This window comes from Trichosurus vulpecula, chromosome 2, assembly GCF_011100635.1.
Source record: "Trichosurus vulpecula isolate mTriVul1 chromosome 2, mTriVul1.pri, whole genome shotgun sequence".
NCBI lineage: Eukaryota > Metazoa > Chordata > Mammalia > Diprotodontia > Phalangeridae > Trichosurus > Trichosurus vulpecula.
The window spans coordinates 380,858,230-380,881,160 of NC_050574.1; the positions used below are offsets into that span (position 1 = coordinate 380,858,230).

The window sequence follows — 22,931 nt, forward strand, 5'->3', positions numbered from 1 at the left end:
AACACTCTCTCATTCTCATTTCTCAATGATAAGGTGGGGCCATCTGATCATTCCCAATGATGGCCAACCCCTACTGCAGACATATTCAAGAGATACTGGAGCAGAAAAACAATGTGATGCAATGAAATTACTGTACAGACTACTGTAATTGTCCATGAGAGGTAATGAATACAGCTTCATTGGTGCAAATAAATGTAATTGTAAAAACAATGTTACTTGCAGCTACTGTGGAGGTGTAAGGCCAATAACACCAGCACACAGGTGGGCTGCTAGCACAGGGTCTTTGATCTGCTTTTCTAAAGAAAGCAACTTTAAGGGGTTTACAATCTCATGTTAATTAACTATATCATTCACTTAGTTCAGGGGAAAATGTCAGTACTCTGAACGTTAGAGAAAACACAAACAAATTACAAGCAAAAATTAATTATGTAAACAGAGCAAAGAACACAAATCACCAAACAGGACTTCTAACTATCTGTCCACAGCAATACACACATAGTTACCACAGAAAGAAGCACCAACATCTGAGTTTTCAAAGCTCCAGGTGGTGATGGCTCCTTAACAGCTACCCAGAGTCTTCTCTGGACAAATCATACAAACATTCTTCCAATGAGTGAGCCCCAAGGCAAATTGCTAACCTTAGAGTATATAGACTGTTTCCAATAAAAAAATTCTTGATTCAATCAAATACTCAGGATTCAAACAAAGGCAAGACTCAATTAAATGCACCTGATTGCCTTAGTGCTGAGAAGCACTCCAAAAGAAAAAACAGCAAAAAGTCCCACTTTACTTGCAATTACAGTAATGCCTTTGAAATTACTGCAAATGATTCAATATATAGAAATGAAAGAAAAAATGTATTCTATACGTTCAATAAATTTTAAGATTAGCTTAACAGAATTTCAAAAATATAAGATAGAAATAGACCTTATTAACTATGAAATATTGTGCATATCCAGCTAGGTTCTGATAAATATGAGTTCAAATAATGTGAAATTCAATTCAGTATCTATTATAAATTGATTTCATATTGAATTTAATGTGAGCCAGAGTTTAATTAATATAAGTATGAGCTAGTCAAAGGTTTTAACAAGCTGCTAAGTTGTCAGTTTGTATTTGCCTATCATGCATATATGTTTTGTGCTTCTGTAAACCATATTACCAACAGTTGTTTTAATTTTTAAGAGCTCTTGAAAATGGACAAAAGGAAGAATACTTCAGAGGTAAAAAGAAAGCTGCCAACACACACAATATTACTTATAACATTAGAACAAAATTTTGATGTAATTGAATAGTTTAAAATGTTCACAGTAATTCTGAAATAGGATGAGATGACAGAATACCTGAATCTACACTAGGCAATATTATAAAATGTGCACGTGAAATAAAAGAAAAGAGCAAAGGTGCATCAGATTTTGTGGCTTGTAAATAACTAAAAGGAATAGAAGTATTACATGATAGAAATGGAACATTTTTTAGCTACATGAATTCAAAATTGCAATAAAAAAATCATTACTCTTAGCAGAGCAGCCATTCAAAGTTTCAAGTTTATGTAAGGCAGTAAAAAAGAAATGTAAATGAAGTGGATGGTGAAAAAACTTTTATTTCAAGTATTGGTTGGTTCCACTACTTAAAAACAAAACTACATAATGTTAAAATTACCAGAGGCAGCAAGTAAAGATGAAAAGGTGGTAGCTAAATATCCTGAGGTTTTGAAGAAAATAATCAAAGATGATGGTTACACTGAGCACAAATTTTTAATGTGGATAAAATGGGTTTCCTCTGGGGAAAAGATGCCTTTCAGAACTTATATTTCTAAGAATAAAATACCCTGTATTTAAAGGTATAAGATCACCTGATACTTTTTAAACTTAATCCAAAGCTTGTTCATTAGTCTCAAAATCATCTATTGTTTCCTTTTCTTTGGTGGTCAAAAGAGAAAGCATGGGTGACTAAAGCTGTTTCTGAAACCTATTTTCCAAGTTATTTTAGTCAAGCTGCTGAATATTGTAAGGACAATGGTCTTACATTTAAGGTATTACTGTTTTTACATAATGTCCCAACTCATCCAAGTATACTTATTTCATCATGTGAGAATATATAACCATGAAAATTTGCCAAAATGTGGATAAAGCTCTCTGTACCTAGCAGTGTATGTATTAAAATTTAAAAAAGAGAAGACATTTTGGCCTATGCTGCCAAAATAATTTAAATGACAAAGACATTTTTCATCTTGTCATTAGTGTAGATTTAAATTTAGGTACAGTTTTCAGTATTTTTATTTGCAAATTTTTAAAATATTGCTTTATATATTCTATTTCTAACAAATTTAAATCTGAAATCATTTTTTAAAAATCCTTCGCTATTATAATGCTACATTTAACAGCTAAACTCATTTATTAAAGTTTTCATTGCTTATTTCCATTGGGCTAGAACCTATTATCGTGTTTTGCATATAATTGTAATTTCAAATACTATTAATTTGAATAACATGACCACTCCATGGGATTCATTATTTGTACCAATCAGAACCTAGCTGTAATTATTTCTGTGCTTTTTGTTGAAACATATTAACCATTTCTTAAGCTATCAAGTCTATCCCCTATCTATGTTGAACAGCTGGTAGTCATATTCATAATATTATATACAATAAGCTTGTGACCCTACCAAACTCTAGACCTCAGAGCTTAGAATGAAAAAATTTTGGCATATTTCCATGATTTTTACCAAGATGAAATTATCATCTTTCTTCTCTTTTTCCTCAGGTTCATTACTAATTCATACAATCAAATTGTGGGTGAGGTGGAAGCTCCAGTAAGCTTTGATTTAAGGTGCTTATTTGCATATAGGTTAATTTGAGGAATTCATTCCATGGAATCTGTCCTATGTTTCCTATGTTTTCTCCCCATGAAGAGTATTAGGTTCTCTGAAAATTCTCATGAGTAGCTTTTCTGCTTACTATAGGGAAGGAAGGGATTCCATGATGAACTTTAGTTGTCATTTTTCCTGTCTCTTTCTCTGTGTCTCTGTCTCTCTCAGTGTGTGTGTGTGTGAGTGAGAGAGAGAGAGAGAGAGAGAGAGAGAGAGAGAGAGAGAGAGAGAGAGAGAGAGAGAGAGAGAGAGAGAGAGAGAGAGAAAATGAGCAGTATCATCTTTAGGCATAAAACATCAATGGCAGACCTCTGGAACATAAAGCAACTACAATGAAAGAAAGCTGTAGTTTTGTTATTTCATTCTGCTTCATTAATTAGTTTGTTCATTAGCAGGGGGGAAAATGCAATTCTACAACAAATATTCATTATGGTATTCTGAATTCTACCTCACAGAATTTTATACATAAAAAGTTCTACTATTTGTCACTCACTGAAATATTATCTTAATGCACAAAATTCATGGGATACTTTAGAAATGGAAAGTTAAGCACACAGTGGAAACTATACTGCAATCAGTTATTTTTTTTCCAGCATCATGTTATGTTATCATGGTGAGTCTACACAGGAACATGAATTATTTTATATTAAAAATACATTTGCTAGGCTTTGTTTGCTGAAGTATGCAGTGAATTTCTTCCTTTAAAATTATATGGCTTGCTTCCTCTAAGACCAGTAACATTAGCCAAAGAAGTTAAGAATTCTGAGGTTCTGACTAACTTTCTCTTGATTTTGATCCAATAAAAATCATTAAGAACACTTTAATAGCATAAAAAGTAATTGGACTAGAGAGAATAATTATACATCTATCCATTTGGGTGAATAAAATTCCATATTTACAAAACTTTATTGAAATACAATACTGTATGATTCTATTTAAGTAGTTATAGCTAACATACCCAGTTTCATCTAAATATGAGATCATCTATTGCTTTCTCTGATTTCAAGCACTATAAAGTTGGGGCAGTAATTAGAGAATGGGTAATAGGCACTGTTCGCCAGTTGTGTGTAAGCTTTAAACTGATAGCTCAGCAATTAGGAGAAAAATGAGCAGTAATTATACACATTTCACTTTCACTGATAGACAGATAGACCATTTTGTTCTCATTGTTGGCAATCTGTCACCAAGTTTATTTCATTTTTACTGTTTAGTGTTTGTTTTATTTGGATTAAGCATAATTACAGGCTAGAAAATATGAAAGGAATGAATGCTGTTATTTGTGTATTTTTAAAGGAATTACATAACCTTTCTCATAAATATAAAATCATTTTCTATATTATTTAAAATGTCATAACCCTCTTCAGAATGCATTTAAGCAGAGTCATGGTACAATAGGAAGAACACTGGCTCTATAATCAAAAGACTTGGCTTCAATTTCTACTGTTAAAATATAGGCACATTTCTGTCAGGTACTGTTTCCCTTTTACCTTTGTATCTGTAATATCTAAGACAGTGCCTGGAATGTAGAAGACACAGTGCACAATTATTGACTGATGGATTCCATTTTTGTTGATTACTAACAGTGTGACTTTAGCCAAATCAATTAACTTTTGGGGGCCTTAGTCTCCTCAACTCCTTAGTAAAAAAGTTGGTTTACATAAATTCTGAGACCCTTTCCAGTTCCAGACCTATGATACTAGGTAGGTAGGTCATATGATAAGAATGTTTCATCACTGTAGTCCCATATTTACTATTCACCATGTTTGCAAGTGACCCTGATTAGTTTCTTACAAATCATTTTGTCCACCGCATTAACCAGAACTCCTCACCTCAGTCACTATCCCTGACAGAGGGAGGAAGCTTTTATTTAAAGGAAATCCAGAAACAAGAGAATGGCTGATGCTATTGTGTGTCTTTTTAGTGAAACACATATAGGCTATGGGTCTCCTTGCTAAATGATAAACAATATTGTCAATTCATGTGACAGAGGATAGAGTGGATAGAAATCCGGCCTTTAAACCAGGAAGACCTGAGTTCAAGTACTGCCTCTGACACATACTATGTTAGTCTGGAAAGGCACTTAAGTTCCTATTGTTTTAGCAACCCTCAAATACGATGAATTACAGAAGTACTGGTCTGGTCCACATTATTAGAGGAAGTTCTTTACCTGGAGCTCCCTATACCAGGGAAATCACAGGGCCAGTATATATTCCTATCCAGTTCAAATTTACCATTAAAAAAGAAGAGTTTTCTTTGCTTCTGACAAAGTCCCACATAGGGACAGGTTGTGTAAACGGTGTTAGCTTTGAAAACATTATTTTGAAACTTTAATATAAGACAAAGAATAAACAATACTGGTAGAGCTACAAAGATAAAAACAAATCTGCATGGCTCCTTTGATAGTGGTAATATTAACTGTGTGGTAACTGGTATGATTAGTATTTATTCATTTCATTAGCATTTAATATTTCATTAATTTTAATTTTATTTAACCAAGTAATGAGCAGTCATTCCCTAGAAAGGTATATGGTTTCAGACTATATTCAGATTCAGACAATGGACAGTACTCTCAACAAGCATCACCTCTCAGTTCATAGCGTTGCAGTACTGGTTACTGCTCTCAGCTGAGGGGAATGGATTATTTATCCATTAATTCCTCCTACAATTCTCTGATGACTCCATCCAGTGTAGCTTCTCCACAATGTAGTTCTTCCATGTTGCTCTTACTGTAGTTCCTGATAGCTCCCAGATAGTGATGTTAGTAGCTCTTTTCCAAATAAAAATCTTTCTTGTCATGGGCACTATCATAGAACTACAAAGTGGAATATTTCCATTACTGTCTCTTGGAAGAAGGAAATGTCTCACTGTGTTTCATTTCTTTTTATGTTTATCCTTATTTTTCTCAAATATATTTAAACAAAAATTTTAACATTTATTTAAAAAAAGTTTAAGTAACAAATCCTTTTCCCTCACCCCCTCCTTGATGAGGCAAGCAATTTTAAATAGATTACACATGTGCAGTTATGCAAACCATTTCCTCATTAGCTATGTTGCAAAAAAAGAGAGACAAAAAACCCCCAAAGAATAATTAAAAAGTTTTTTTTAAAGTATACTTGAATCTGTTTTCAGACTCCATCAGTTCTTTTTCTAGGGGTAGATAGCATTTCCCATCATGAATCCTTCAGAGTTGTTCTGGATCATGGTATTACTGAGAATAGCTAAGTCACCAGTTACTGTTACAATGTTCTGGTTCTGTTCACTTCATTTTGTAGTAGTTCATCTAAGTCTTTCCAGGTTTTTCTGAAATCATCCTACTCATTTCTTATAACACAATAATATTGCATTACAATTATATACCACAATTCATGGGCATGCCCTCAATTCCCAATTCTTTACCACCACAAAAAGAGCTGTTATAAATATTTTTTACACATATGCCCTTTTCCTTTTCCTTTGATCTCTTTTGGTACAGAGATAGTAGTAGCATTGCTAGGTCAAAGGGTATGCACAGTTTTATAGCCCTTTGGACAAAGTTCCAAATTGCTCTCCAGAATGTTTCAATCAGTGCACAACTCCACAAACAATGTCTTAGTGTCCTTATTTTTCACATCTTCACATTGTGTCATTTTCCTTTTCTGTCATATTTGCCCATCTGATATGTGTGAGGTGGTACCTCAGAGATGTTTTGATTGGTATTTTCTAATCAACAGTGATTTAGAGCATTTTTTTCATGTGACGAAAGTTAGCTTTGATTTCTTCTTCTAAAAACTGCCTCTTCTTGTCTTCTGACCGTTTAACAATTGGAGAATAACTTGTATTCTTATAAATTTGTCTCAGTTCTCTATAAATTTGAGAAATGAGGTCTTTATCAGAGAAACCTCCTGTAAATTTCCCTCCCCTGCAGTTTCTTATTTTCCTTCTAATCTTAGTGCATGGCTTTTGTGCAAAATCTTTTTAGATTGATGTAATCAAAATGATCCATTTTGCATCCTGTAATATTCTCTGTCTCTTATTTGTCCCTAAATTCTTCCGCTATCCACAAATCTGACAAGTAAAACATTCTGTGCGCCCCTAATTTGATATCACATTTTCTGTCTAAGTCATATAATCATTTTGATCTTATCTCAGTACACAGTGTGAGATATTGGTCTATACCTATTTTCAACCAAACTGCTTTTCAGGTTTCCCAGCAATTTTTGTCAAATACTAATTTATTGATCCAAAATTTTGGATCTTTGGGTTTGTCAAACACTAGATAATCATGGTCACTTTTTACAACTGCATATAATGTATTAATCCATTCTATGATCAACCACTCTTTTTCTTAGCCAGTAGCACATTGCTTTGATGATTACTACTATGTAACACAGTTTGAGATCTGGTACTGCTAAGCCACCTTACTTCACTTTTTCCCAATGATTCCCTTTATATTCTTGATGTTTTGTTCTTCTAGATGAATTTAATCATTTTTCTAGTTCTATAAAATAACCTTTTTTGGCAATTTGATTGTTAAGGCTCTAAGTCAGTCAATATACCTAGAATTGTCATTTTTATTATATTGCCTAAGCCTACTTATAAGCAATGAATATTTCTCCAATTGTTTGTACTTAACTTTATTTGTGTGAAAAGCATCTTATAACTTTGTTCACATAGTTCCTGGGTTTGTCTTGACAAGTTGACTTCTAAGTATTTTATATGATCTGCAGTTACTTTAAATAGAATTTCTCTTTTTCTCTCTTCCTGCTGAACTTTGTTGGTAATATATGTTAGTATTGATAACAGATGGATAGGATAGATAGATGATAGATAGAGATAGATAGACAGACAGACAGACAGACAGACAGATAGATAGATAGATGATTTTGTGGGTTTATTTTATATCCTACCACTTTGCTAAAGTTATTTCAAATAGTTTTTTAGTTGATTCTTTAAGTATGCTATCATATCATCTGCAGAATGATGGTTTTGCTTCCTCACTGCCTATTCTAATTCCTTCAATTTCCTTTTCTCCTCTTATCAAAGCTAGCATTTCTAGTACAATATTGAATAATGATGGTGATAATAGTCATTCTTTCTTTACCCCTGAACTTACTGGGAAGGCTTCTAGCTTTTTGCAATTACAGATAATGCTTACTGATATTTTTAGGTAGATACTACCTATCATTTTAAGGAAAGCTCCATTTATTTACTAAGCTTTCTAGTGGTTTTAATATGAATGGCTGCTGTATTTTGTCAAAAGTTTTTTTTTTCTACATCTATTGAAATATATGATTTCTGTTGGGTTTGTTTTTGATATGGTCAATTATGCTGATAATTTTCCTAATGCTGAACCAGCCTGGAATTCCTGATATAAATCCCAGCTCATCATAGTATATGATCTTTGTGATATATTGCAGTAATCTCCCTGATAATATTTCATTTAACATTTTTGTATCAATATTCATTAGGGAAATTTGTCTATAGTTTTCTTTCTCTGTTTTTGTTCTTCCTAATTTAGGTATCAGCACTGTATTTGTGTCATAAAAAGAATTTGGTAACACTTCCTTTGCCTATGTTTCCAAATAATTTATCCAGTATTGGACTTAATTGTTCTTTAAATGTTTAGTAGAATTCACTTATGAATTCACCTGGTCCTAGGGATTTTTTTTTTAGGGAGTTCATTTATGGCTTGTTCAGTTTCTTTTTTTTAGATTGAGTTATTAAAGTGTTCTATTTACTCTTCTGTTCTCAGCAATTAATATTTTTTCAACTATCTATCCTTTTCACTTAGATTGTCAGATTTATTGGCATAAAACAGGGCAAAATAGCTCCCAATAAAATTGCTTAATTATCTTTTCATTGGTGGTGAATGTACCCTTTTCATTTTTGACATTGGTAATTTCATTTTCTTCTTTTTTAAAAATTAAATTAACCAACAGTTCATTTATTTTATTGCTCTCCCCCATAAAACCAGCTCCTACTTAAATTTATTAGTTCAATGGTTTTCTCACTTTCAATTTTATTAATGTCTCCTTTAATTTTCATGGTTTCCAATTTGAGGTTTGATTGAAGATTTTAAATTTGTTACTTTTCATGTTATTTTAAGTACATCCACATTCATTGACCTGCTCTTTCTATATTTTATTGAGGTAAGCATTTAGAGATATAAAGTTTTCTTTAAGTACTGCTTTAACTACATCTCATGAATTTTGGTGTGTTGTGACATTATTGTTATTCTCTTTCATGAAATTGTTTCAATGATTTGTTCTTTGACCTGCTCATTTTTCTTTTTTTCTTTTTTTTCTTTTTTCTTTTGCTTTTTTCATCAGGGCAATTGGGGTTAAGTCACTTGCCCAAGGTCACACAGCTAGTACATGTATCAAGTGTCTGAGGCCGGATTTGAACTCAGGTCCTCCTGACTCCAGGGCCTGTGCTCTACTCACTGCGCCACCTAGCTGCCCCAACCTGCTCATTTTTCAGGATTAGATTATTTATTTTCAAATTAATTTTTTTTTTTTGCTTTTTGTTTTTGGCAGGGCAATCGGGGCTAGGTGACTTGCCCAAGGTCACACAGCTAGTACATGTGTCAAGTGTCTGAGGCCGGATTTGAACTCAGGTCCTCCTGACTTCAGGGCCGGTGCTCTACTCACTGCACCACCTAGCTGCCCCCAAATTAATTTTTAATCTGTTTCCAGCCCTCTGTTATATACAATGCATGTATATGTATGTATGTATGTGTGTGTGTGTATATATAGCATTATGGTCTGAAAAGGATGCATTTAATTCCACTTTTTGTTGTGAGGTTTTTGTGCTTTAAAACAAAAGAAGATGTCATGTCCTTCTGAGAAAAAGGTATATTTCTTGATATTTTCATTCAATTTTCTCCAAATTCTCTCTTATGTAACTTTTCTAAAATTCTACCCATCTCCTTCACTTCTTTCTTGTTTATTTTATGGTTACATTTATCTCTTCTGAAATGATAAAGTTGAGGTCCTCCATAAGCATAATTTTACTGTTTATATCCTCCTGTAAATCATTTAACTTTTCCTTTGAGAATTTGGATGCTATTCCATTTGGGGTATATATGTTTGGAATTGATATGTCTGTGGTACCATTTAGTAAAATGTAGTTTCCCTCTTTGTCTCTTTAAATTTGATCTATTTTTGCTTTTGCTTTGACTGAGATCATGTTGCTACTCCTGTTTTTGTTTTTGTTTTGTTTTGTTTTTACCTCAGATGAAGCATAATAGATTCTGCTCCAGCTCTTCATTTTTACTATGTCTCTGTTTCAAGTGCGTTTCTTGTAAACAACATATTGCTGGGTTTTAATTTCCATTTTTTGGGCAAGTTTATCCATTCACATTCATTTTATGGGTGAGCACATCCATTTACAAGCACAGTTATGATTATTAACCATGTTTGTATCTCTCCATCCTATTTTTCTCTGTTTATCCTTCTCTCTCTCTCTCTCTCTCTCTCTGTCACACACATACACACACACACACACACACACACACACACACACACACACACACCTTGTCTCTCCTCAAAAGTTTGTTTTACTTCTCACCACTACCTCTTTCAATGTACCCATCGTTCTATGGGTCCCCTTTCCCTTCTCTTGTCTCATTCTCTTCCTGCTTCTCTGTTGGGTACATACATTTCTATACTCAACTGATTGTGGATGTTATTCCCATTTTGGGCTAATTCTGATGGGAATAAGTTTCAAGTGTTGCGCATTCTGCCCTTCATCTTTCTCCCCAGTGTAAAAACTCTTCTTATCTTGCCTCTTTTATGTGAGATGACATTCTCTATTCTTCCTCTCCCTTCCCCCTCCTTCCCAGTGTATTCTTCTTTTTCACCCTTGAACTTTATTTTTTAAAAAATAATCTGTCATAGTCATCTCACACCCACACCCTCTAAGTATACACCCTCTAACTGCCTGAATAATGCCACAGTTCTTAGGAGTTACAATTTTCATCTTCCCACATAAGAATGTAAACAGTTTAACTTTATGGATTCCCTTATGATTTCTCATTCATGTTTACTTTTTATGCTTCTTTTGAGTCTTGTGTTTGAAAGTCAAATTTTCTATCCAGCTCTGGTCTTCTCATCAGAGATGCTTGACAGTCCTTTATTTCATTAAATATCCATTTACCCCCCTGAATGATTATACTCAGTTTTGCTGGATAGATTATTCTTGGTTGTAATCTTAGCTATTTTGCCTTCCAGAGTATCATATTCCAAGCCCTTTGATCCTTTAATGTGGAGGCCATTAAATCTTGTGTTATCCTGAATGTGGTTCCATGATATTTTAATTGTTTTCTTCTGACTGCTTACAATATTTTGTTCTTGACCATCGAGCTCTGGAACTTGGCTATAGTACTCCCGGAGGTTTTCATTTTGGGATCTCTTTCAGGAAGTGACCAGTAAATTCTTTTGATTATTTTACTTTCTGCTTACAGTATAGCATGGCAGTTTTTAAAAATAATTCTTGAAATATGATGTGTAGTCTTTTTATCATAACTTGGTGAGCTAGGGGGATATCTACCCCAAGCATGTGAAGACTTCCCCTCCTGGAATGGGTAGATGAGAATAGTTTGTTCCAACATACATGAAGATAGCTAAAGCAGTTACTGTGGAGTACTTAAAGCTTGGTCAGACATTGAAGATGTCCAGATCATCTACTGCATCCCAAGCCACTGACTTTTGTCTTGCCATTGGACTTTGATGATTCTGGAAGAGAGAGTGAGGCTGATGGCCTTTTGCAATGCTGCCTCACTTAAATCCAATTCAAGTCAAGACATCATTGGTCCTCTTCAAAAACAAAGTATGAACAACGAAAACAATAACTCTTAAATTCTCTCTCCTCAATCTATTTTCCAGACCATTTGTTTTTCCAATGAGATATTTCACATTTTCTTCAATTTTTTCATTCTTTTTCTTTGCTTCATTGTATCTTAGTGTCTCATGGAGTCATTAGTTTCCACTTGCCCAATTCCAATTTTTAAGGCATTATTTTCTTCAATGAGCTTTTGCACCTCTTTTTCCATTTGGCCAATTCTGCTTTTTAATGTGTTTTCTTCAGTAGATTTTTGTGCCTCTTTTTCTATTTGCATCACTCTCATTAGTCTGGAAAAATAAGCAAACAACAAAGAACCTGACCATAACAAGTTACTATGTTACCAGGGAAGATCAAGACAACACAAACCCAGAAGAAGACAATGATGGCAAAACAGCTACAAGAACATCCCCAAAGAAAAATTTGAATGAGATACAACCTCAACAAAACAACCCAGAAGAGCTCAAAAAGGACTTTAAAAATCAAATAACAGGGCTAGAGGAAAAATTGGAAAAATAAGTGAGAGTAATGCAACAAAATTAAGAAAAGAGAGCCAACAGCTTGGTGAAAGAAATATTAAAATACTGCAGAAAATAACACCTTAAAAACAGAATTGGCCAAATAAGAGTGGTCACACTTTCCTGGCCTATTCTCTGGTCTTTACCCAGGAAGGTACCTTGTTTTCCTGTAGCCATGAACAATAGTACTCCTGCTGTTCCTAGGACTGTGACCAGGTCCCCTGCTCTCCTGTAACCGCAACTGCTAGTGATCTCCTCTGTCTTAGAATTGAGAAAAGGGTCCCTAGTCCCTGGTGAGTGACCAAAGTGGCTTTACACTGGTAGGAAGACTTAGGTGGTATAACTTGGTTGAGTTTGGGGCCTATGGAATTAACCAAGGTTAGAAATTTAAGAAAGAAGTCCTTAGATGTTGACAATGTCATCAGAGACAAAGACTGAATAATAAGAAGTCTGTTCCACCTACAGAGCAGAAAGATTTTTGTTATTGCACAGCATAGAGAATTTCCCAAAGAGGGCAGGCTTGGATATGAATCTGTGGGCCAACAGAGGTCAATTCGGAACCACTTGTTTCCTGAAGTGGATGCATGACAAAGTATAGGAGATTTGTAAGGAAACTAAAGACAAACTTTGCCGCATAGGGAAGAAACAGTCTGCTTATCCCAAAGGAGGCATTATAGCATATCAACTGGAAGACTGGCTTTCTAGCTCATGCTTCAATTGGATTTTTTTTTAAAATCGGACCTGTGATTTCACTGCTCTACCAATAGTGATCATTATATTCTCTGCTACTAAGCTTAGGTTAATTGACCTTCTTGTAGTCTTGACTCTGAGACCTTTATATTATGTTGCATACCACTATGTCCATTTTATTATAAACGGACAGCTAATAACATTTATATCTCAATATATTAAGGATCTATGATTTCATTGACAGAAACATTTGGTAACACAGACAACAAACATGTAGATGGTACCTAGGATGATAGACATATTAAAAAATATTGTCACCCCCTCCTCACAATAAGGAATCAGAGGATGATTTTAATGGAGTAGATTATAACAATAAAACTACATGTAAACAAAAAATTATCATCAAGAAAATGATGGAATTGAAAGGCACTTAGGACACTAACAACCAAAACCATGAATCTCTTCTAAAATACAATCATCACACAGTCATCTAGCATCCTCTTAAACATCTCCACGGTCAAGGAAGTCACTACTTCCCAATTTATTGCACTACATTTTGCGACAACTCAAGCTATTAGAAAATTGTTTTTTTTTTACGATGCTGATCCAAAATCTAGCCTTTTGTAATTTCCCCCCCATTGGTTCTCATTTTGTCCTCTGTAGACATGGAAGATAAATCTAATTTCTATTTTAGCTAATAGCCCTTAAAATTTGAAAAATAGCTATCTTGTCTACCTTAAATTTTCCCTTTGCTACTTCTCCAACTCCTTCAAAAGCTAATATGTTTATACTCATAACTTTCTGAATAAACTTCAGTTTATCAATTTATTCAGTTCCCAAAATTCCATACAGAATTCTAGATTTACTGTTGATTTACTCCTGTTACTAAAAACTAAGATTACATTAGTATTTTGACAACCATAGCACAATACAGATTCATGTTGACCTTTTAGTTCAATAAAGTCATTATTTTTAAGAGTTCTCATGTAGTTAAATTGTATTCCACACTTTATTGATAGATTTGATTTTAAACCTTTTTGCATTGTAGTTACACTTCAAGATAATTTTATATTTCATTTTTATAATTTAACTATTACCTTTCTGTTCCATTCATAAATGTTATAGCAGGCATCTGTCTTAATCAAAGTAACTGATAAAGATTTTGGATTAAACAAGCTTGAGGAGAGATCCAAGTGATTTTTCAATTGAAACTTCCCTGCAGGGAAAAACTGATAATTTTAACATTCTTTTTTACCTAGTAATTAAAAAAAATTCCAAATCTACTTACCTAGGTTATAATCCTTTTATCTAATAGTAAAAGCAAAAGTGTAAGGGACTGCCAAGTCTCACGATCAACAAAAAGGAGTACTAGACATTTTCTCTCATCCTAAAAATTCTCAAAATAACAATTACACAGAAGAGGTAAAGTAAATGCAGATGTCTACATTTGCCAAGAAAACAAGAAACCTTACAAGCTAATAATTTGATTAATAATAATAAAAATGATATTCCCTAATCCCTAACATTCTCACTAATCAGCCCCTCCTCAATCAGTTCTCATACTCTGGCGTGATGGCAAAACGCAACCCTTAAAATTGGGCTCTGGTATCCACAAAGGTATTCTCTTGCTGCTGCTGCAGTCTGTGCCAACATATTCTGTTCCTTTTCTCACCTCGTCATTCTATAGAAACAAGGAATAGAACTCTATTCGTCCTCAAACTCCCCATAGAAGAAGTGGAGGTACTGGAAAATCAGAGGTATTCTTTGCCTGGGGCAACAGGATGAAGTACTATATCATTGTTCACCAGAGAACTGAAGAACAAAAGGGAGTATGGAAGGGAGCCAATACATGGATAAGGTTATATCAGGCCTGTTGGAAAGGAGATTCAGCTCGAGAGAGTTCTATCAGGGAAGGAATGGAAAGGAATAAGCATTTATATTGCACCTACTATGTGTCAAGTGCTTTTTACAAATATTACCTCATTTGATCCTATAACCCTGTGATATAGGTGTTACTATAACCCCATTTTGTAGGGGAGAAAACTGAGACAGAAGTTGTGACTTGCTCAGGGTCACATGACTAGTAAGCATATGAGATTAGATATGAACTCTGTCTTCCTGACTCTAGGGCCAAGTGCTCTATCAACAACAAAACAATTAAGTGCAATGACAGCTGTGTCTATCATTGCAGAAGTCATGTGATTGAGGCATATAGCCTCCTCCCCATGTAGGAGGCAGAAAAGGTAAAAAAAAAAAGTGAAAGAGAGCAAGTTCAATGAAGCGATAATATAGAAATTGTTTAGAAGAGGAACTTTAATATCAATACTTTTAGAAGTTTTAATTTCATAAGGAGTAGTGAAACTAAAAGAAGAAACAAATATACAGTCAATGAATAAGAGAATACAAATTTAGAAAAAACAGGAAGGGAAATAAATTTTTTAATAAATTCATTTTTTATTTTTAGTTTACAACACTCAGTTCCACAGGTTTTTGGGTTCCAAATTTTCTCTCCCTCCCACTCCTCCCCCCAAACCCCCAAGACAGCATGTAATCCAATGCACGTTCTATATATACCTTCACATTGAACTTATTTACCAGTCCAGTTGTAATGCAGAATTATAACCAATGGAATGAATCATGAGAAAAGAGAAACAAAACCAAAAAGGAAGGAAAAAAAGAGGGGAAAAATTTTGCCTCAATCTGCATTCAGATTCCATAATTCTTTCTCTGGATGGATGTAGCTTTTCCATCCTGAGTCTTTTGGAGCTATCTTTGAACCTTACACTGACAAGAGGAGCCAAGTCTATCACAGTTAGTCCTTACAGATACTGTGTGTCTGTAATCATGCATAATGATCTCCTGGTTCTGCTTCCTTCACTCAGCCTCAGATCATGTAAGTCTTTCCAGGTTATTATGAAGTCCATCTGCTCCTCATTTCTTATAGCACAATAGTATTCCATTACGTTCTTATACCACAATTTGTTTAGACATTCCCCAATCGATGGGCATCCCCTTGATTTCCAATTCTTTGCCACCACACAAAAGAGCTGCTACAAATATTTTTGTACATATGGGTCCATTTCCCACTTGTATGATCTCTTTGGGATATATCCTTAGAAGCTGTATTGTTGGGTCAAAGGTTATGCACATTTTTACAGCCCTTTGGGCATAGTTCCAAATTGCTCTCCAGAATGGTTGGATCAGTTCACAACTCCACCAATAATGTAACAGTGTTCCAATTTTCCCACATCCTCTCTAGCATTTATCGTTTCCCTGTTTTGTCATGTTAGCCAGTCTAACAGGAGAGACGTGGTACCTTAGAGTTGTTTGGATTTGCATTTCTCTGATCAATAGTGATTTGGAGCATTTTTTCATATGCCTATAGATATCTTTAATTTCTTTCTCTGAAAACTGCCTGTTCATATCCTTTGACCATGTCGCAATTGGGGAATGACCTGTATTCCTACAAATTTGATTCAGTTTCCTGTATATTTTAGATATCAGGCCTTTATCAGAGACACTAGTTGTAAAGATTTTCTCCCAATTTTCTGCTTCCCTCTTAATCTTGTTTGCATTGGCTTTGATTATACAAAACTTTTCAATTTAACATAATCAAAATTATCCATTTTTTGTTTTGTTATGCTCTCTATCTCTTGTTGGGTCTTGAATTCTTCCCAGAAAAGGAAATAAATTGACAAAGAAAAAAAGAGAAGGAAATTCTTTTTTAGAAAAATTCTGGAAAATGGAAAAAAAAACTAATAACCAAAGTTTTTGAAAGTGAGAACAGGAAAGGAACCATTAATTTAGTTTGCTTATTTGGAGAATGGAAAAAGAGAAGAATTGTGCAATTGGATGAAAAGAAAGAAGCAAAAGGAATTAATAAGTTAAGTAAAATATAATACTAGGGACAAAGGCAATAAAATATGAAGGGGGTACAGAGTTGCGATTGAGAGGAAAAGATCTTGTGGAAATAGTTATCTTAAAGTAAATTAAGCAAAAATGACTGAAGAGACAAAGTATTGCATTAGAGAATAAGGGGAAAGTGATTTAGAGAAAAGAAAACAAATTAAGGATTATATAAGTATAAATAATTTATATTATTTATTATATTATAATATTATTATTATATATATATTATATAAATATAAATAATCTCTTAAAATTAGAGTAATAGATTGGAAAAGAAAACAAACCTCACAATCTGTTGCTTATAAGAAACGTAACTAAAAAGCAAAGAAATACACTGAATAAAAATGAGTATCTGGAATAAAATACTTATACAGCAGGTGAATTTTTTAAAAAGCAGGACTTGCAAGCATACTATCAAATAAGAAAAAGACAAAATTCACAATAATTAGAGATTAATAAATGAAACTACATGATGCTGTGAAGAAAGCAAATGAGTAAAGTGAAGACATAACAAAACCAGAGGAAATAAAAGAAATTACTGGAGTCTGCTATGCTAACAATATTGAGAACACAAAAAATACAGAAATAGTTTCCAAAATGTAAAATACCCACACTAATAGAGGACCAAATATGGATCCTAAATAGTCCAATGTCAAAAAGCTAAAGAGAAAGCTGTAAAGGAATTTCAAAGGATGAGGAGAGTTCTAGGTTCTGGCAGGTTTTATGAAATTTTTAAAGAACAATTAGTATCAATTCTATACAAGTCAATCTCAAAAAATTGAGAAGCGAAACATTCTATCATTTCTTTGAGACAAAGAGAGTCTGATTAACTAAACCAGGGAAGGATAAAAGAAACAATTAGTACTATACATCAAAGTCATTAATGAATATTTTAATGAAATCCTGTCAAGCAGACTATAGTAATTCATCTGAGAAATCATTCATTCTGACGAAGTTAGATTTATATAGGTGTTGCAAGCATGGTTTAACACTAGGAAAACAATCTATGCCACTGATCATGTTAAAAACCAAAACATCCAAAACCACATGAGTAGCTCAATCAATGCAGAAAAACCTTTGTTGTGGTGCAACACTAGTTCATGCTGAATATCCCTGCAAAATATAAGTATAGATGGATCTTTTTTTATGTATTTTTTTTTAAATTTAAATTTAAATTTATTTATTTAACGTATTTGGTTTTCAACATTGATTTTCACAACAGTTTGGATTACAAATTTTCTCCCCATTTCTACCCTCCCCCCCACTCCAAGATGGCATATATTCTGGTTGCCCTGTTCCCCAGTCAGCCCTCCCCTCTATCACCCCCCTCCCCTCTCATCCCCTTTTCCCTTCCTTTCTTGTAGGGCAAGATAAATTTCTACGCCCCATTGCCTGTGTATCTTATTTTTTAGTTGCATGCAAAAACTTTTTTTTTTGAACATCTGTTTTTAAAACTTTGAGTTCCAAATTCTCTCCCCTCTTCCCTTCCCACTCACCCTCCTTAAGAAGTCGAGCAATTCAACCTAGGCCACATGTGTATCATTATGTATAACCCTTCCACAATACTCATGTTGTGAAAGGCTAACTACATTTTGCTCCTTCCCAACCCATCCCACTTTATTGAATTTTCTCCCTTGACCCTGTCCCCTTTCTAAAGTGTTTGTTTTGATTACCTCCACCCCCATCTGCCCTCCCCTCCATCATCCCCTCCCTTTTATTTTTTTTTTTATCTTCCTCCCTCTTCTTTCCTGTGGGGTAAGATACCCAACTAAGTATGTATGGTATTCCCTCTTCAGGCCAAATCTGATGAGAGAAAGGTTCACTCATTCCCCCCTCACATGCCCTCTCCCCTCCTCCCACAGAGCTGCTTCCTCTTGCCACCTTTATGTGAGATAATCCACCACATTCTATCTTTCCCTGTCTCCCTCTCTCAGTATGTTGCTCTCTCATCCCTTAATTTCATTTTATTTCTTTTAGATATCTTCCCTTCAACTTCAACTCACCCTGTGTTTACTCTCTCTCTTTTACATATATATATATATATATATACACACACACACATATATATATATACATACATACATATACACATAGATATATACATACATACACATTCACTTATATATATATATACATAAACATATATATACATATATATGCATATTCCCTTCAACTACCCTAATACTGAGGTCTCATGAATCATACACATCATCTTTCCATGTAGGAATGTAAACAAAACAGTTCAATTTTAGTAAGTCCCTTGTAATTTCTGTTTCTTGATTACCTTTTCATGCTTCTCTTGATTCTTGTGTTTGAAAGTCAAATTTTCTATTCAGTTCTGGTCTTTTCACTGAGAAAGCTTGAAAGTCCTCTATTTTATTGAAAATCCATATTTTGCCTTGGAACATGATACTCAGTTTTGCTGGGTAGGTGATTCTAGGTTTTAATCCTAGCTCCATTGACCTCCGGAATATCGTATTCCAAGCCCTTCGATCTCTTAATGTAGAAGCTGCCAGATCTTGGATTATTCTGATTGGGTTTCCACAGTAGTCAAATTGTTTCTTTCTGGCTGCTTGCAGTATTTTCTCCTTGATCTGGGAGCTCTGGAATTTGGCAACAATATTCCTAGGAGATTTCTTTTTGGGATCTATTTGAGGAGGCGATCGATGGATTCTTTCAATTTCTATTTTGCCCTGTGGCTCTAGAATATCAGGGCAATTCTCCTTGATAATTTCTTGAAAGATGGTATCTAGGCTCTTTTTTTGATCATGGCTTTCAGGTAGTCCAATAATTTTTAAATTATCTCTCCTGGATCTATTTTCCAGGTCAGTGGTTTTTCCAAGGAGATATTTCACATTGTCTTCCATTTTTTCATTCCTTTGGTTCTGTTTTATAATATTCTGATTTCTCATAATGTCACTAGCTTCCACTTGCTCCAATCTAATTTTTAAAGTAGTATTTTCTTCAGTGGTCTTTTGGACCTCCTTTTCCATTTGGCTAATTCTGCCTTTCAAGGCATTCTTCTCCTCATTGGCTTTTTGGAGCTCTTTTGCCATTTGAGTTAGTCTGTTTTTTAAGGTGTTGTTTTCTTCAGTGTATTTTTCAGTATTTTTTTGGGTCTCCTTTAGCAAGTCATTGACTTGTTTTTCATGGTTTTCTCGCATCCTTCTCATTTCTCTTCCCAATTTTTCCTCTACTTGTCTAACTTGCTTTTCCAAATCCTTTTTGAGCTCTTCCATGGCCTGGGACCAGTTCATGTTTTTCTTGGAGGCTTTTGGTGTAGGCTCTTGTACTTTACTGACTTCTTTAGGCTGTATGTTTTGGTCTTCTTTGTCACCAAAGAAAGAATGCAAAGTCTGAGACTGAATCTCGGTGCGTTTTCGCTGCCTGGCCATATTCCCAGCCAACTAACTTGACCTTTGAGTTTTTCAGTGGGGTATGACTGCTTGTAGACTACAGAGTTCTATGTTCCACGTTTGGGGCGGAGGTGCCAGCTCTGCCACACCAGCACTGCTCCTTCCCCAACCCCCAACCCGAACTGGGCTTAGATCTTCGGCAGGCTGTGCACCCCTGCTCTGATCCGCCACTTAATTCCTCCCACCAGGTGGGCCTGGAGCCAGAAGTAACAACAGCTGTAGCTGCCCCACCTCCTCTGCCCCGGGGGCTGGAAGCCGAACTGCGAACTCCTTCCACTCCCGCAGCTTTTCCCACTAACCTTCTCTGCAGTCTTTGGTGTTTGTGGGTCGAGGGGTCTGGTAACTGCCGCAGCACACTGATTCAGGGCGCTAGGGCCCCCTCCGCCCGGCTTCTGGTCTGGATGTTCCACGCCGCTCAGGCTGGGCTCTGCTCCACTCCGTTCCCAGCTCCCAGCTCCGTGTGGGATAGACCTCACCCAGAGACCATCCAGGCTGTCCTGGGCTGGAGCCCTGCTTCCCTCTGCTGTTCTGTGGGTTCTGCTGTTCTAGAATTGGTTCAGAGCCATTTTTTATAGGTTTTTGGAGGGGCCCGGTATGGAGCTCACTCCAGTGCCTGCTTACCAGCCGCCATCTTCTAACATTCAGATGGATCTTTTTTTTAAAAAAATACTATATAAAATATCTATTTAAACCAAAAGCAAGCATCATATTCAATGGGGACATACTAGATATCTTCCCAATGAATAAGAAAGAACATCTAATTTACCCATTATTACTTCATAATTGTTCCAGAAGTGCTATTAAAGGCAATAAGACAAGAAAAAGAAATTAAATATCTAATGATAGATGTAAAAAGTGATACATTCTCACTATTTGCTGATGATATGATAATTTCCTTAAAAATCCTAGGGAATCAGCATAGATACTTACCAAAAACAAGAGGTTCAGCAAAATCTCAGGCAACAAAATAAACCCACAATAATCAACAGCTTTTTAATTTGACAAAACCCAAGAAGTAACAAAAGAAAGTGAAATACTTTCAAAAACCCTATAGAATGGATGAAGTATTTGGTAATCAATCTTCTAAAACACATAAAATACACAAATTCAACTGTGAATTATCCTTTAAAGAAATAAAGAATAACTTAAATGGCTGGAGAAATATTGAATGTCCATTTCTGCACTGTGCCAATATAACAGAAATGACAATGCTGACAGTTAATTTGTAGTTTTAATGCTATAATAATTAAAACATCAAATGTATTATTTGTAGAATTTTATGTAGACAATTCATTTGGAGCAAAAACAAATCAAAATATTAGTTAAAAGAATGAAAAATAATGTGGAAATACAGGGGAATTCGCTTTTAGACTTAAATCACTGCCATTTGGTATTGATTAAAATAGAAGAGATCAATGCAACAGTCTAGACAGTGGTGAATCAGAAACAATAGATGTCAATAATGCAGTGTTCAGCAAACTGGAAAACATAAATTACTTACAGAAGAACTCCCTATTTATAAAAACTACTGGGAAAACTATAAAGCAGTCTAGCAGAAATTGGGCCTAAACTAATGTCAAACAATATCAACATCAAAAAAATTAAAAATGGATACATGATCTTAATATTAAAATCATATCATAAAAATTAGAAAAGAAGCAGATCATATACCTTTCATATGTAAATGATGTATTCTTAAACTAACAAGGTAAAACAGCAATTAGGAAAAATAAAATAGATAAGTTCTATCATACAAAACTGAATAGGTGCTGCCTAAACAAAATGAATGCAAACACAATTAGAAAGGGAGGTGGTCAAATGGGAGGAATAACCTTTTTTTTTCAAATCAAATTTCTAAGATAAGAGTTTATTGTCCAAGATATACAGAAAACTAACACACAAATGTGTATAAAATTATATATGTATATCCATCCACCCATCTCTGTATATTTCTATCAATGATATTGGGTGCATTTGTGTATCTGTAAATTCACATACACATTATCATATATATTGTGTATTATTTCCTCAAGAGCCGTGATAAAAAGATATGGAAAAACAGTTTTCAAAAGAAGAGTTACGTACACAGCTAAATGAAAGAATTCTTCAAATCTGTAATAATAACTGAAATGTACATTAAAAGAAATCTATGGTTTCACTTTATACTCACCAAATTGCCAAAGATTATAAATAGTTGATGTTAGAGGGGGTGTGAGAAGATAAGTTTTATTGATGAAACTGTGAATAAACATGACCATTTTGGGAGACAATTTGGAAATAAATAATTTGCAAACAAAGTAAGTAAAATGTCCATACTCTTTTATCCATAGATTCTGTTGATAGGATTATGCCCCAAGGTGCTCATTGAAAAAAAGAAATCCCTATCAATACCAAAATGTTTACAGAAGCACTTTTGGTGGTAGCAAAGAATTGGAAACAAAGAGGATGTCCCTCAGTTAGGGAATGGCTAAACAAATCCTAGTAAGTTAGCATAATGGAATGTTAATAGGCTATAACAAATAATAAACCTGATTAACACAGTGAGAGGTGGACAGATTTATATGATCTACAGAGTGAAATAAGCAGAGCCAATAAAAAAAGGATGTGCACAATTACTATAACAATGTCAATGGAAGGAACAACCATAAAACAATTAAAAAGAATGTTGAAAAATTACAAAAAACAAGCATGTCCACAAAAAAGTGAC

At 34.5% G+C, this 22,931-nt stretch overlaps 1 protein-coding gene and 1 pseudogene across 1 annotated transcript in view; both read right to left on the bottom strand.

Annotated features, from left to right (window-relative positions):
• The window catches only part of LOC118840217, a 121,985-nt pseudogene extending 101,130 nt beyond the window's left edge, over positions 1-20,855 (bottom strand).
• Positions 1-22,931, bottom strand: part of DSCAM (DS cell adhesion molecule) — a 776,379-nt gene that overhangs the window by 675,499 nt on the left and 77,949 nt on the right. The window lies entirely within an intron of this gene.